This window comes from Suricata suricatta, chromosome X, assembly GCF_006229205.1.
Source record: "Suricata suricatta isolate VVHF042 chromosome X, meerkat_22Aug2017_6uvM2_HiC, whole genome shotgun sequence".
Lineage (NCBI taxonomy): Eukaryota > Metazoa > Chordata > Mammalia > Carnivora > Herpestidae > Suricata > Suricata suricatta.
This window is the reverse complement of record NC_043717.1, coordinates 3,097,790-3,113,749: the sequence shown is the minus strand read 5'-3', so window position 1 is coordinate 3,113,749 and position 15,960 is coordinate 3,097,790. Positions and strand designations below refer to the sequence as shown.

Here is a 15,960-nt window from a genome sequence, read left to right as displayed (position 1 = left end):
ACATACAGTGTGTTCCGTGTGCTGTTGGTGTTGGGGCGGATTCCCGTGGTTCATTGTTTCCATAAAACACCCACTGCTCATCCCAACAAGTGCCCTCCTCAATGCCCATCACCCACTTTCCCCCTCTCCTGCCCCCCCCAATCAACCCTCAGTTTCTTTGTATTTAAGAGAGTCTTATGGTTTGCCTCCCTCCCTCCCTGTTGGGATCTATGTTTTCCCCTTCCCTTCCCCCGTGGACGTTTGTTAAGTTTCTCAAGTTCCACAGACAAGTGAAAACATATGGTATCTGTCTTTCCCTGGTTGACTTATTTTATTTAGCTTCATGCTCTCCAGTTCCATCCACGTTGTTGCAAATGAGTGTCTTCTCTTCTTAATCCATGTTGACTACTTGAAAACTATCATCACCGGCCATATGTGTCTTTAAATGATTCTCTACAGGCACCTGGCTGGCTCCGTCGGAAGAGCATGTGACTCGGGATCTTGGGGTCATGGGTTCAAGCCCCAAGTTTGATGTAGAGATTACTCAAAAAAGAAAAAAAAGAAAAAAGTTTCTTTTCTATATCGATGAGTGCATATGAGGTACAGTGTAAGTTTTTAACAAATGATAAATATGTAGGATATAGTTTTTGTGTTAAAACCTAGGTTATAAAAAGTGGTTCATATGATTTCAAAATGATTAGCTTATTTGTAATCATATTTATGTATCTTTAAGGCCATTGATAATAGGCTATCCAGTCCACATCTAATAGTAAAATTGAGAAGTATTTTAATCTTAAAAAAAGAAGTGTTTTAATCTGGAGAATTTATTCTTTAACTTTTGAGATATGCTATAAGGCACATGACTATATATATTTTATATATTTTATATATATTGTTTGTTTTATATATATTAAGTTTATTTTGAGAGAATTGTCAAATTCTGGAGAATTTATTCTTTAACTTTTGAGATATGCTATAAGGCACATGACTATATATATATATTACGTTTGTTTTATATATACATTAAGTTTATTTTGAGAGAATTGGCAAATTCTGGAGAATTTATTCTTTAACTTTAGAGATATGCTATAAGGCACATGACTATATATATTTTATACATTATATATATATACTAAGTTTCTTTTATATAAAGTTTATTTTGAGAGAATTCTCAAATTCTGGAGAATTTATTCTTTAACTTTTGAGATATGCTATAAGGTACATGACTATATATTTTATATATATATTTATTAAGTTTATTTTTTATATATATATAAAGTTTATTTTGAGAGACATCCGGAGAGAATATGATCACGAGAGGATCAGAGAGAGAGAGAGAGAGGGAGAGAGAGAATCGTAAAGAGGCTCCACACTGTCAGCACAGAGCTCGACGTGGGGCTTGAACTCATGGACCGTGAGATCATGATGTCAGCTGAAGTCAGATGCTTAGCTACCTGACCCCCCAGGGCCCCCGGACCTGACCTTACCTTGTCATTTAGCTTTAGACACGCAAAGTAAGGCTTACTGCGTCATTCCCTATGGTCAACTGTACCACGGAAAACGAAGGAGGAAACCTAAGGAGCGTTGGAATGCAGGCGTGTTGATGATCTATGTTCCCCCTTGATTTCAACGGTTGGCCCCAAAGTGGCCTACGTAGTATGGGTGTCATAACGGGCCCCTGCCTGTGTGTCTGGCTCCTCAGGGTTCAGGAGTTTCTCTACAAAAACCAGTTTGGGAGTGTGTCATGTTGTGAGTTCACACATAATGGGGTATCCTGGGAGAAGAAACTTTGAGGATGGCGGGGGGTAGGTGCCCATAAGAGACGGACGGGACACAGTGACAGGGAATGGACACATTTCTTCGTGTATGATCCAGGCAGAGTGGCTTTGGGTGAACTGAATTCTTTCCAGTGACTAAATCGGCAACATGACTGTGCAGTAAGCACTAGATGATGAGAATATGTATTTTGTTCTATCAGATTATGGTAATATCAGATTTTACAATAAAGAAGACACCTGCCAATATAGCTAATCATTCCATCTCACTTGTGCACCTTAAAAAACAGACAGGGGCGCCTGGGCGGCTCAGTCAGTTAAGCGTCTGACTCTGGCTCAGGTCATGATCTCACCGTTCCTGCATTCAAGCCCCGCGTCGGGCTCTGTGCTGACAGCTCAGAGCCTGGAGCCTGCTTTGGATTCTGTGTCTCCCTCTCTCTCTCTGCCCCTTCCCCTGATCACACTGTCTCTCTCCGTCTCTCAAACATTAATAAAATGTTAAAGAAAATTAAAAAAAAACACACAGGCAAAATAAAGCAAACACAGAAACAAAAACTCAACCTTACAATAAGGTTACATTCTTAAGGAATGAAAGAATATTTTTCTCTACTGCATTACAAAAAAAAAAAAATGTATGGCCAGCCAGCCATAATTGATATCAGTGTTTGTAGAACTTTCCAGAAGCACACATAGAGTTAGCTTGGTAATTGTGTATTTGCACTCGTGTGGAGTGGGTAACCTAGATGTGACCTCTGATCAGGTCAGATAGAAACACGGCCAATTTCCAAGGTGTGCGTTAAGCATACAATGTGAGAAGACCTGGTGTTCAGTGAGTGTCCACTCAATGTCTGCATCACGTGTGTGTTATGAGGTTGTCTTGGGTACTGATACCACACAGTCTCCTTTTCACCAGTGGAAACCATTTGGGGTGTAGACTCCCAAAGTGTGGAGTGAGGATGTGGGAGAGAAAAGATGTTCATTGTGCCCCCCTGACTTGGGTAGGAAGGTTGACGGGAGGCTCCCTACCTGTTTCGAGTCCGCCCCTGCCTTCTACAACTCTGTGCTCCTGGGCTAATGGGCTAATATTCCTCTTAATCATTTTTTTCCACTAATGATGGTGATGGTCCTCCTTCCCTTCAATGCTTGTTGAGACAATAAAACGAGTCCGTATATACGGCAGTCGCTGTGTGCAATGTTGACCTAGTCTTTGATTCATTTGTTGAAGAGGTGACTTGATATTGTAAAGTGTGTGGCCTTTGATGTGCAGGTAGACTCAGCTGTGGCCCCCCAGCTTGTGAGCTGTGTGCCTTAGGATGTCAATATCGATGTTTCCCCTTTTTTAAAAAAAATTTTTAACGTTTATGTATTTTTGAGAGAAAGACAGAGTGCACGAGGGCAGAGAGAGAGGGAGACACAGAATCGGAAGCAGCTCCAGGCTCTGAGCTGTCAGCACAGAGCCCGATGTGGGGCTTGAACTCATGAACCATGGGATCCTGGCCTGAGCTGAAGTCAGACATTCAACCAACTGAGCCACCCAGGCTCCCTTCGGTTTTTCTTAACTGTAAACAGATGTGATAATAGCTACCTCACAAGGCTATGGAAGGGTCAGGTCTGCTGAGTGCAATTATCATTGTTGTTACAAATTCATTCTCACAAATATATTTTAATCAAGAGTGTTTGTGAAGCACATATTAATAACTAGATAGGTAGTTATTATGGGTAATCAGAGCATAATTAATCTAGGACCCTGCCTTCCCACAGTTTAATAACATGCTGGATCGTTTCCTTTGAAACCTAGAGACCTCATCTGCGAGGTAGTAACATTCTTCCAGGGTTGGGGTAATCTGAGAAGTGCATCCAACGACATATTCCTTTTTCCGCTCACTCTCTTTTCTAGAGATATAAAATGGTGAGTGTCCACGGCAGTCCGGTGTCCTGTGCCACAGCTGCAAGGGGCCACCGCCCTGTTGCGGTCCTCACTTATTAAGTTGAAGGAGCCGTGTGGTGTGAAAATCAACCCTTTAAAGAGAAGCTTCCATGTTGAGTTGAGAATGGCGATGCTAAGTGGTCCTGGGGGGATTGCTGCTCAAATAGACACTAGGTTTGTCACAGCGGAGCCCAGGAGGCAGGGCCGTGTTGGATCCTTCCCATCCTGACCCGTTGCGGTCCGGGAAGAACTCTCCGTGCGGGGCCGAAACTTGGCTCCTGCAAAGAAACACTTTCCAAAACATTGGCTCTTTCCACAGATTGAGTTTTGCAAGGATTGAGCGATTCTTGATTTGAGTAAGTCGCGTAGACACGCACTGCTTGGACTGTCGTCATCAGCTGAGGTGGAACAGCGCCCACGCGGACGTAATGGGCACTGGGGACCTCAGTCCATCTCTGTTGATTCTACATCGCCAGGCTGCCGCGAGGACCGGGGTGCTGCCCCGGGAATGTGTATTTAGCCACACCTCTGTAGATGCCCCGTCATGCTTACCAGCTTGACTCATTGAGGGACTTCTTCCACGAGCAACTGGTTGTTGTGACAGCCCCCAAGACAGGTCATGTGAGCGATATCACAGTGGCTTTCGAGCAGGGTCAGCAGGCCTCTTACTGAGTGGAAGCATATACCTCTTTCTTGTTTTTATGTTAATAGGGAAAAAAGTGTTGAGATGGGAAAGGCGTCAACTACGTGTCCGCGGACGCAGTCTTAAACGCATCTTCTCAGAAGGACAGCGTAATGGTGAGTATCAGAGATCATCATTGCCTTCCGCCGCGTAGGTTACTGATGGATTTACAGCCCGGTGGAATCCGGCCTGGCCGTGGTTTCTGACGACTTGGGTAGGAAGCATGGTTTTCTCGGTAAAAGTCTGTTTGAAGTGAACCAGAGGGCGAAGCAGCGATTTCAAGCCCGTTTGGAGTGCAGACAATGGCAAGCGTTGGACATTGAGGATTTTTGTAATCATTGTTCCTACAGAGAGCCCCATGCCGAGTGTATGTCATGAATTAGGTATTCACGAGAGAGGCTACGCTTTCTGACTCACCTTGCATAAGCCGCGCTGAAACGAAGCCTCACGTTCACTGCTCCTTGGAAGCCCGCTCTGTTCTAGAGCCAGCATCTGAAAGCCATCAAGCTGCTTCAGCGTCAGCGGCCCTGCAACATGTCAGACCTGTGGCTCTGATGCATAGTGAGGCCCACCGAGACCACGGGATACTTTTCTCTATCTGGAGAACAGAAATAGGCTGGATCCCAAGGACGGGGCGGGAAACGGGTAGAATCCTTCGATGATCTGTGGTTGAAGTTGTTAATTAAATCATCCAAGTCTGCACCTGTCTCTTGCCACGCACCCCCCCCCCACATAATTTTGAGAAGGAAATGATTTAGTACATTTTGAGTAAATGCTTATGTGTTTTCATGGCTCAGCTGTCGATTCAACCCTGCTGAGGTCGGATTTATGATGATATTGCTCAAACATTTGTTATCTACCATTTTTCTCGTCAGATTGACTGTCACAGCCTCCAAACGTTTCCCACAATTTGGACCACAAATGGCTTTAAGCTTCTCTTTACAGCTGACCACATGATTTCCATATCTTTACTCTTTCGGTAACAAACTTCTTAGGATTCCTGGACTCTACAAGATTGTCAAGGTCGTGTTTCTTAGGAGACTTGTTCTCAACAAACTTGATTTCCAAGTCCACCCCTCTCCACTTCCTGCCATGAAAAAAAATGCCACGTTGTTTTTTCCCAAATGTAATTTTTGATTAATAAAGAGGAATGCTGTCTCCCTTTTGTTATTAACATGCAAATTTGGAAGAGTATTATAGATCAGGATATGACTGCTATTTTTATCTTGTATACGTGATTGTTATTTCACCAAAGGTATTCAACGTATACAAGTTTGTCATCAGCACAGAGAGGTCAGTGATCATTCACAGCACATGATGTAAATTCCTTGCTCATTTTTGTCTCCTTTGTCCAATCTGGAGGCGCACTGCTTTATAAGCAGGCATGGAGTCTGGGATCTGCTTGTGTGCCTTCTCACACGGGAAGACGTTTGGAACAGGAACCTGATGCAGCTTGGTGGTGATCATTTCAGTTTGCCGCCGTGCCCGAGGCTTCTGTTTAATGGAACCAGCCTGCCCTGCTTCCAAGGAGGGGACCAGTCATAGGTCTGGCATTGGGCTCCGTGCCGTAGACAAGTCACTGCTCACATAATGAAACCCACAGAGAGCATTATAGAAAATGCACCATCAGGAGAGGAGAATGAGGACTTCTGCGTCTACAAGACTTCTTTTTGTGGCCATAGGCACTTAACCTCAATCTGCATTTGAAAGCGCCCAACATTGTCTGCTTGTTTGTGCAGGAGGCTGCCCAGCAGCCTCTCCCAGCCTGGGGGGCTTTGCAGTCACAGTTTGGGGTGGCCTTGATGCGTGGTTGGAACTTCCCGTCCTCCGGAGGACGGCGTGGCTGGATGAAAAGCTAATGACGGGGGATTTTCCTGTTCAGGCATTCTCAGAACGGAAAGCTTGGTAGGGCTTAATCTGAGTCATCGCCGTTCACAAGGGGGTGCTGGCTTCAGTGGAAAACACACAGACCAGACGTGTGCATCGGGCTTCGGTGGTGCGTTAATCTAAGTCTGCTGCTAAGTACGAGTCCTTGATGAACAAGCTTCTAGGCGTGCAAAATAGATAGGCATCCGTTTCCTTTCCAGCACCAAGAAGAAAAGCAGCTGCCTAAGCAGCACATGGTGCATTAAGTCTCTTTGGTGCTGGAACATTTCAGCCTAGGGCAGTTTCATCACGTTTTCTGGACAATGTTGACAGACCGTTCTCTGGTTTCATACAGGGGATTTTCCTGGGAGTCTGGGATGGCCTTGGTGAACCCATGGTAGAAATGGGTTGATTTTATTCCCAGGAGGGCTCACTTCCATGAGCCACTGCCGGCCGTGGAAAATTCCACTCACCACACTCCTGGAACTGTAACTTCCCTAGTTCATAGATGAAGCAGGAATTAGGAAGTTCAGTATTCTGTGGAAGTCAATTTAAGAGTATATTGAACATCCTGATGACCAGGACGATCCCAGGGACTAATAATAAATTTGAGTGTTGAGATGGTTTGTTTATAGTCTATTTAGTCCTGAACACATTATCCCTGTGAATGTTTTATTAGGTATTTTGTGAGTCAGAAGGACACAGAGTAGTTCTGTAAATCCATTTGGGGCAGCAGTTGGGAAATAGACTTGAATATAATGATACAGTTGGGGTGCCTGGTTGGCTCAGTGGGTGAAACATCAACTTCCACTCAGGTCATGATCTTGCAGTCCTTGAGTTCGAGCCCCGCATCCGGCTCTGTGCCGACAGCTCGGAGCCCAGAGCCTGCTTCCGAGTCGGTGTCTTCATCTCTCTCTGTGCACCCCCATTCACGCTCTCTTTCAAAACTAAATAAGCATTAAAAAATTAAAAAAAAGGGGGGGCACCTGGGTGCTCAGCCGGTTAAGCATCTGACCTCAACTTAGGTCATGGTCTCACAGTTTGTGGGTTCGAGCCCCGTGTCAGACTCTGTGCTGGTGGCCTGGAGCCTACTTCGGGTTTTGTGACTCTGTCTCTCTCTGCGCCTCCCCAGCTCACACTTTGTCCCTCAGTCTCTCAAAAAGGAATAAACATTAAAAAAAAAATTAAAAATATAACATAGGATGTACATAAATATAATAATAATGTAAATATATATAATGTCGTATATGACATACATATATATTACATGTAATGTAAAATAATTTGTTCTTGGTCTCCTTGATCCTTCTTCTTTTGACTGTTTTTCAAACCTATAATGTTTCTTTTGTACAATACAATATACCTTCCCCACCCTCCTGATGTAATGCTACTTTTCTGCCAGAGTGACACATTTCAGAGCAGAAAACAGGCAAGAGTATCTCGTGACATTGATCATTATACTGTTTGTAAGTTATTTATGCGTAAGCTAATTTTATTGATCTCGGCAGGACACACATAAACTCAGCTTTTGAGTAAATGACCGTGATATGCGTGCAGGCGTAGGGGAGCCCAGTATGGCCAGTGGGAACGTCACCTGATTTTCTAGAGCTTTATCGGAACACGGCCACACTCTGGCATTTACGTGTATGTGTGTGTGTGTTTGTCTTTTTTGTTATTTTGGTAAAGTTTGTTTATTTATTTTGAGAGAGAGAAAGAGAGAGAGAGCAGGAGTGTCAGTAGGGCGGAGGAGAGAGGATCCCACACAGTCAGTGCAGAACCTGACATGGGGCTCAGTGCCACGAACCCTGAAACCATGACCTGAACCGAGATGAAGAGTTGGAGGCTTAACCGCCCGGGTACCACTGGCACGTCCATTTTAGTCTAGAGCTCTGTTACCGTACTGCACCAGAGTTACATGGTTGTGTCAGCGCGCAGAGCCCGAGTGCCAAAAACATTTATTATTTGACCCCGTACAATGAATTTACCAATCCATACTTTAGGGCGTCACGTGATTCTTTGAAGGTGGGGATGGGATTCCTGGTAAGCATCTTGGATTCACAGATTAGTCATGATATTAATATAAAAGCAGTTCTAGCTACATATGCAATCCATGCACATACAAGTGCAGATGCATGTATTATGTTGTACATACGTATAACACGTAGGTCTCTATATGTTTCCACGTTGGGAATTCTCCTCTCCAAACTTGTCAACAGACAGCAGGTGTTTGTAACCTGCAGTGTGGAATGCAGGCATATGTTGTGAGCATTCTGGAATGTCCCCTGTGAAATCTCTATGCACCAGGTAGAGATCTGACAGCGTGTCCACACAACACGTCGCCGCTGACAGATGCTGATTAGCGTGCGTCCTGTCGTGCTGCGGCAGTGGCCTATTCTCAGTGCTCTGTTGGTTAGGAGTAAGGTTCCCCACGAGGCCCACGAACCATGGAAGCCCACCTTGACTGGCTTTGCCAAGCCCCAGGCCATTTGCATCCTGATCAGAAGAAAAGAACACTGGATTAAGTGCAGGCAATTATTGTGATTTTTTATTCTGCTTCACGACGCACTTTAACAAAGTGCATTTTTTAAAGTTAAAACGGGAGAGTTCACGGATTCCATTTTCAGTGTGTTGGAGAATCCAAGGGCCAGGCAGTTCTCTTGAAGTGCGTAATTAATATTAATAAGGAATGGTGTTTTCATTCGCTCTTGCGGATTATTGGATGTCGTATTTGCCGTGCTCTGATAGTAACTATTAACGAACTATATTTCAGTTGTAGATGATTGAGGATCTTTTGCTTAAGAATATTCCTTTGATACGCCGTACTTCTTCCCTTTCCTCAGGGAATCCTGAAACAGGATTTTCCACAGTGTCCTCAAGGATTTGTTTAATGACGATGTGGGAGTGATGGGGAAGGGCAAAAACTTAGGACCTTGGTGACGCTAAATGCAACATAATCCACATCAGTGGTTAGTACACCAGACTGCAACCATGCTCATCATTTCCTTACGGGGACCTTCCCAGGGTCCTTTGTGCACACTTGCAAGCTTTCAGTGGAACATTCTTCCTCTTCCCCATCCTTAGCGCGGAGCAGGGCACATAGGGCATCTCAGGAAATGTTGAGTGAATGCAAGTCAGCATGCTCAAGGCAGTGGTTTCAAAGCAGTCAAGGTCTAGTTCTGGCTGAGCAGACTCCGTGGGCTCGTGACATTGGACGACTCCCCTTACCTCCTCTTCTTCCTTCAGCTGAGATGGGAAGGGCACAAGCCTGCCTGATGCCAGTTGTGCCCAACTGTGGGAAGGCACCCTTCCATGCCCGACACTTCCCACACGTTGGTCCAGAGCTGACCAGCCTCTGAGAGGCTGTGAGTGTTTTCTATTATCCTGCAGTTCTTCATTTACTATTATTGTTATTGTTGTTGTTACATTATTGCAGCAAATATGGTGTGTTTTAGTAATGGGGGTCCTGACCACCACTTGGGATATGTGTGTTGGGGAGGCTTCACCACACCATGAATCAAGTCTCTGACAGCAGCTGGGTGTCCTACAGTTCACCTTGATTCTGACACAGTGTCAGATCCCACAGGGTAAGGGCTCTGTCCTACAGGACGCCCGAACCTACAGTTCAGATGCCAGTTGCAACTCCATGCTCTTACCTGTGCTTCTGACCCACGAGCTGTATTCATCAGAAGTTCCAATGGCCCTCCCATTGGGCTCCCTTAATCTACTAAAGCGGGGGGTTCACAGAACTCAAAGAAACATGGTACTCGTAGGTTATGGGTTTATTATAAAAGGGTTTCACTCGGGAACAGCTTGGTGCAAGGGATGCACGTATGGACAAAGGACGTGGACCTTCCACGGTCTCTCCACGTGTGCCTCTTTTCCCAAATCTGGGCATGTTCACCAACCTGGAGGCTCTCTGAATCTATCCTTTTTGGTTTTTAGGGAGAGTTTGTCATTTCACAGGCACAGGTGATGAAGTCGTTGGCCATTGGCAATTGATCCTACCTCCAACCCCTGGCCAGGGGTCACAGGTAGGCAGAAAGTTCCAACCCTCTCATCAGTCACACGACTCTCTCTACTAACAACCATTCATAGATAGTTTCCAAAAATTACATCATTATCATAACAAAAACAACCATTATTGCTTTCACCACTTAGGAAATTCCAAGAGTTTTGGGAGCTCTGTGCTGCAAAGAGGGAGGAAGATCAAATGTTTTTTTCTTGTTATAAATTACAACATCACATTAGGTAAACCAAACATTACTTTTTTTTTACCCAGGGGTGAATAAGTATTATTTTCCTTCTTGCATTTTGTGAATCTGGTATGAGAAGGAAATAAGCGCCATGTCATATGGTATTTGTCTATGCGTCATAGCCATGTTACCTATAGACAATGGTCATAAGAAATGGAGTGTGGATTCTAGAAATTTTGTTTTCCAATATTTGTTCTGTTCTTATATGTATGCACAGAAGAATATAAATTATGTCCCATTGACTTATCTGTAATTAAATCTTCTAAATGGACTCCTATTTTAGCTGCTATATTTTCTTCTCAATTACTTAGAAAATGTAAGCCTTCCGTGGGGAATGTTTAGTCTTTCACTTGTCCTTTTAATGGTAATTGATTGGCTTGTTCAGATTATGCTGTTCTGGGAAGCAGGTTAACAAATAAAATCCGGCAAGGTAATAAGCAAATGGCTTCAGATGAATGAAGAGCACTCTGTGTCCAAGATACGTGTCCTCATTAATGTCTCACCTTCCCAAAGTTACAGAATCATAGTGAAGGTACGCTTCACAATGGGAGTATGTTGGCTGCGTACGTGGCCTGTCATAAGAGCTGTCCCTTTGGTCCGTTTTTGTTAGGGTTTACGTCTAGTCTTCTATTACCATGACGTCATTACAATTCCCAACTAATGTAATCGTTGGATGAGATATCGTAAGTTGCATTTTTAAAATATTGAAAGGAAATACTGGCTCAAACATGATCGAATGAGGGGGACTACAGTTGACAGTGGGTAACTGTCATTTATGATTTTATGCTTGGAAACCTCTCATTACCGTATAAACGTCCTACTGTGTTGACCATTGTTTACCATCAACAAGTTGTCAGGTACTTGAAGATCATGACCCTTTCTGTGGCCGAGTCTTAGAACCAGTCTCGGACCATGACCTTGACCGTTGCTTAAAACATTTTTTAATCAAATTCTTTTCTGTTTCTTTATTTTGAGAGAAAGAGAGAATGGGGGAGGGACAGACAGAGACAGACAGAGAGAGAGAGAATCCCAAATAAGCTCCTTGCAGAGCCTGACATGGGGCTTGATCTCACCAACTGTGAGATCGTGATCTGAACGGAAACCAAGAATCAGACACGTAACCGACTGGGCTGCTTAGGTGCCCCAACCATTGTTTAAAATTTTAAGAAGGAATAAAAGATTACTGAGTTGGGATTCTAGAATATCTGACTAGAAGTAGAACTGATATAAGGAGGAAGTCCATTGAAGCCCATTTAATCCAAAGTGCAGAGAAATCATGGAGCTCATTGTCACTGGTGACGCCATCTTGCTCTGGTGTAGCTGAAGGTCAGTGAATTGATCCCATATCTTAAGGAGGAACCAGACCAGTTCTTTTTGTGTACAGAAATGACTTAACTGCTTTCAAAGGAAATTTCAAAATGATTTGACGTTTCAGGGCTTAGCAAGCAAACACCAGGTTTCATGAATGCTTTGTGCTAGATGCTTCCTGAGGATCTTTCATGCAGACTCCTTAGGTTCCCTGTGTTTGGAAATGCACTGGAAGTCATTCACCTGCAGCCTTCCCTGTGCCTGTGCCTACTCTGTATTTCTTTTTTTTTTTTTTAAAGTTTGTTTATTTTGAGAGAGTGTGCGTGTGTACGTGCAAGCCAGTGGTAGGGGGTGTGGAGAGAGATGGAGATAGCGAATCCCAAGCAGGCTTCACGTGATCACTGCAGAGCCCCATGGGGGGCTCAGTCCCACAGTCTGTGAGATCAAGACATGAGCTAAATCAAGAGTTAACCAACTGAGCCCGTCCTACTGTGTGTTTTTTAATCAGGTAGTCACAGTGATCTTCCTTAGTTTCTGCTCTTTCTGCCAGGTCTTAGATTCTCATGGCTTCTGTAACAAATGATCACAGACTTAACAGTTTGATCAGCACACATTCGTAAATATAGCTCTGGAGGTCAGTTGTTGGGGGCAGAGGCCAAAGGGTCCCCAAGGGCTGGTGTCTTCTGGAAGCTGTAGGCAAGGGTGCCATTCCCTTGCCTTTGCCCACATCCAGGGACTGCCGGTGTCCCTTGGCTTGTGGCCCCACATTAGTGCACCTCTCTGCCTCACAGGCCCCATCTGGTCTCCCCTTCTCTGACTCCCAACTCTCTGCACCTCCTCCTAAGGACTTTGCAATTCCACTGGGCTCACCAGATCATCCAGCATCATTTCCTCAACTTCCTTTCCTTTCCTTAATCAATGTACAACACCCTTGTAAAACCTTTTGCCGTGGAAAGTTATACACAGTTGACCATTGAACAACATGGGTCTGAACTACCCAAGTCCACTTTCTTTTTTTTTTTTTTTTAATTTTTTAATGCTTTTTTATTTATTTGAGAGAGAGAGAGAGAGAGAGGGAGAGAGAGAGAGATACAGAGAGACAGTGTGATCAGTGGAGGGTCAAGAGAGAGAGGGAGACACAGAATCCGAAGCAGGCTCCAGGCTCTGAGCTGTCAGCACAGAGCCCAATACAGGGCTTGAACCCAGGAACCGTGAGATCATGACCTGAGCCAAAGCCGGATGCTTAACCCACTGAGTCACCCGGGCGCCCCTCAAGTCCACTTTCATATGCCTTTTTCTTCTTTATCACTGCAGTCTTGCAAATGCATTTTCTCTTATGAATTTCTTAAAACCTTTTGTTTTCTGGGTGTCTCACTGGCTTAAGCAGCTGACTGGCTTAGGTCATGATGTCATGATTCGTGAGTTCCAGTCCCATGTCGGGCTGTCTGTTGTCAGCACAGAACCCACTTTGGATCTTCTGTCTCCCTCTGTCTGCCCATCCCCACTCACTCACATATGCTCTTTCTCAAAAATAAACATTAAAATAAGAATTTTTTCTTTTCTTCAGCTTAGTTTGTTATACGAATACAGTCTATAACACATACAACCAACAAAATATGTGTTATTGACTTTGTTCTTAGTAAGGTTTCCTGTCAGCAGAAGGCCATTACTAGGTAAGCTGGTGGGAATCAGAAGTTAGGTGTGGATTTCCCAGGGGTCAGTGCCCCGTTGCTCTCGGATCACAGTTTCTGAGGATTTGGAGGTGCCTGACTCTGGAGGGTCATTATTCAGCCTTCCACACTTAGCAGGTCATGATCTTGTGAACACCCGTAGACACATCTCAGCTGTCATTGCCCGTGACCTCCAGGACATCTGTCTCCTTCCTTGAAATGTTGTTCTCATGTCTGACAGGCTCTTGTTTCTCCTCTTCCTTCCCGAGGCTTCTTCTGAGTCTGTCCACCAGAGCCCTCCTCTCTCCTCTTGATGCCCACACTCCTTCCTTCCTTGCTGGGTCTCCTTCTGGAACCCCACCCTTTGCATGTGAGGGAGGGTGTGTCCGGAAGACCCTCTCACGTATGAACAAAGACCAGGGGCTGCTGCTGTGACTTCTGGGACTCTTCCCCTGTGTTCCTATGACTCCCCATTTCTCACAGACCTCCGCATGCTCTGTCCGGAGCATGTCGAACCATTCAGAACTTTCTAGAACCAGCAGTGTTGACTCACACTCTCTAGTGTCGTGATGTGCTTCCTTCTTCCTTCCCTTAGTGGACCTCCCTCTCTGGATCTGAGTTCCTAAAATGATCCCATTTTGTCTTATGTCATTATGTCACCTGAATGTCATTTCCTAGGGATGCCTTTCTCCTCCGTGATTGGCACTTAAGGAGGAGCTCACTTCTGTCATCTGCATTTTCCTGCCTAGTTTTACTTAAATGTCTGACTTTCCAACTACCCTGAAAAATCCCTCCAGGATAGAATATATTTTGTAATATGGTAACCACAACCCCATCTGACACAGTGCCCCGACAGGGTCAAAATCATTCATTGAATGGGTTGAATTAATATCTAATTATTGAATTTATTGAGTTAATCCAACAGCAATGAAGATGATGCTTAGCTCTGATCTCACTAGTTTGTCCGTCTATTATAAATGTATCTGTATTCATTTCATAACACGTGCATATCTGTGTTGGGTATATTGTAATCAGTTAGTAAAACAGCCGTTAAACTTGAGGGTTCTCTGTATCATCTGCTAAAATTTATTAACATTCATGCACAGTTATCAAAAGTGGGCAAACATTGCAAATGACGTAGACTCTCCTCATTGTACACTGCCCCTTCGTAATGTGTGGAGATCTGTGGATGCACCAAGAAAAAGGTGAGAATTAAGTTCTTCCTGAAGCACTAACAGTTATCGTTACTGTTGCTTAGAGGAAGGGCAGCAAAATATGGGTGCCTCGTAATGCAATAGTGTTATTACCAATAATGCTTTACATGCATTTCACGTAGAGAAAACTGTAGGCCAGGGAGGTAGCCACAAACCGATAACCTTGTGCTATTACATAGGGCTCTTCTCTTAGGGAAAATGCTAAAGAATAATGCTTTCAAAATCACATCGAGGAATGAAAGTGAAGATTACCAAAAAAAAATTGCTGTTAGCAGTTTAGACCTTCTGAAGGTCATGTGGAGAACCATTTACCTGGAGTTTACGGCAACTCTGATCAATCTCTCTCTCTCTCTCTCTCTCTCTCTCTCTCTCTTATGGAGGGAAATCATAGTCAAAGAGTTTTGTTTTTGTTTTCTTTTTGTTTTCTTTTTGTTTTTTCTTAACACCATTTCTTCTGCTACATCTATGTTTATAAAAAGCAAACAAGTGTATTCCGTGTTCATGATCTCCAATAAACGGACATACCAAGCATCACATAGGAAGCCTGTCATCTTACTTGTATTTCAGTGTTGTTCCATGAAGTAAGGTTTAGTTCTGTGCTCAGCCCTGTGGAAGTACACTCAGCACTGTTGTTCTCTGTACGTGTCTTGTGTTCAAGTCCAACTTCTTTCCTAAAGCCGCACAGCACTTTTCAGACACAAAAGGAGGGGAATTTAAAAACTAAGGGATCTTGGTGACAGTATATTAATTTATTATTTATTTGTTTTATTTATTTTTTTACTGTATGAAATAAATATTTTTTAATAGTTTATTGTGAAATTGGTTTCCATACAACACCCCGTGCTCTTCCCCACAAGTGCCCTCCTCCATCACCACCACCTCCTTATCCCCCTCCCCCCTCCCCTTCAACCCTCAGTTCGTTTTCAGTATTCAATAGTCTCTCAAGTTTTGCATCCCTCTCTGTCCCCACCTCTCTTTCCCTCTTCCCCTCCCCCTGGTCCTCCATTAGGTTTCTCTGGTTCTCCTGTTAGACCTATGAGTGCAAACATATAGTATCTGTCCTTCTCTGGCTGATTTATTTCTCTTAACATGACACCCTCAAGGTCCATCCACTTTCCTACAAATGGCCATATTTCATTCTTTCTCATTGCCATGTAGTACTCCATTGTGTGTATATACCACATCTTCTTGATCCACTCATCAGGTGATGGACATTTAGGCTTTTTCCATGATTTGGCTATTGAAGAAAGTGCCGCTATGAACATTGGGGTACATGTGCTCCTATG

At 44.0% G+C, this 15,960-nt stretch overlaps 1 protein-coding gene across 5 annotated transcripts in view; it reads left to right on the top strand.

Moving 5' to 3' along the window:
• NLGN4X (neuroligin 4 X-linked) overlaps positions 1–15,960 on the top strand; it is a 309,862-nt gene that overhangs the window by 35,555 nt on the left and 258,347 nt on the right. For 4 of the 5 annotated variants that reach the window (XM_029930274.1, XM_029930269.1, XM_029930271.1 and 1 more), the window contains exon 3: positions 4,393–4,479. The exons of the other annotated variant lie outside the window; for it this stretch is intronic. The gene's annotated coding sequence lies outside the window, so the exon portion shown is untranslated. The remainder of the gene's footprint in view (positions 1–4,392; positions 4,480–15,960) is intronic. 5 annotated transcript variants of the gene reach the window in all.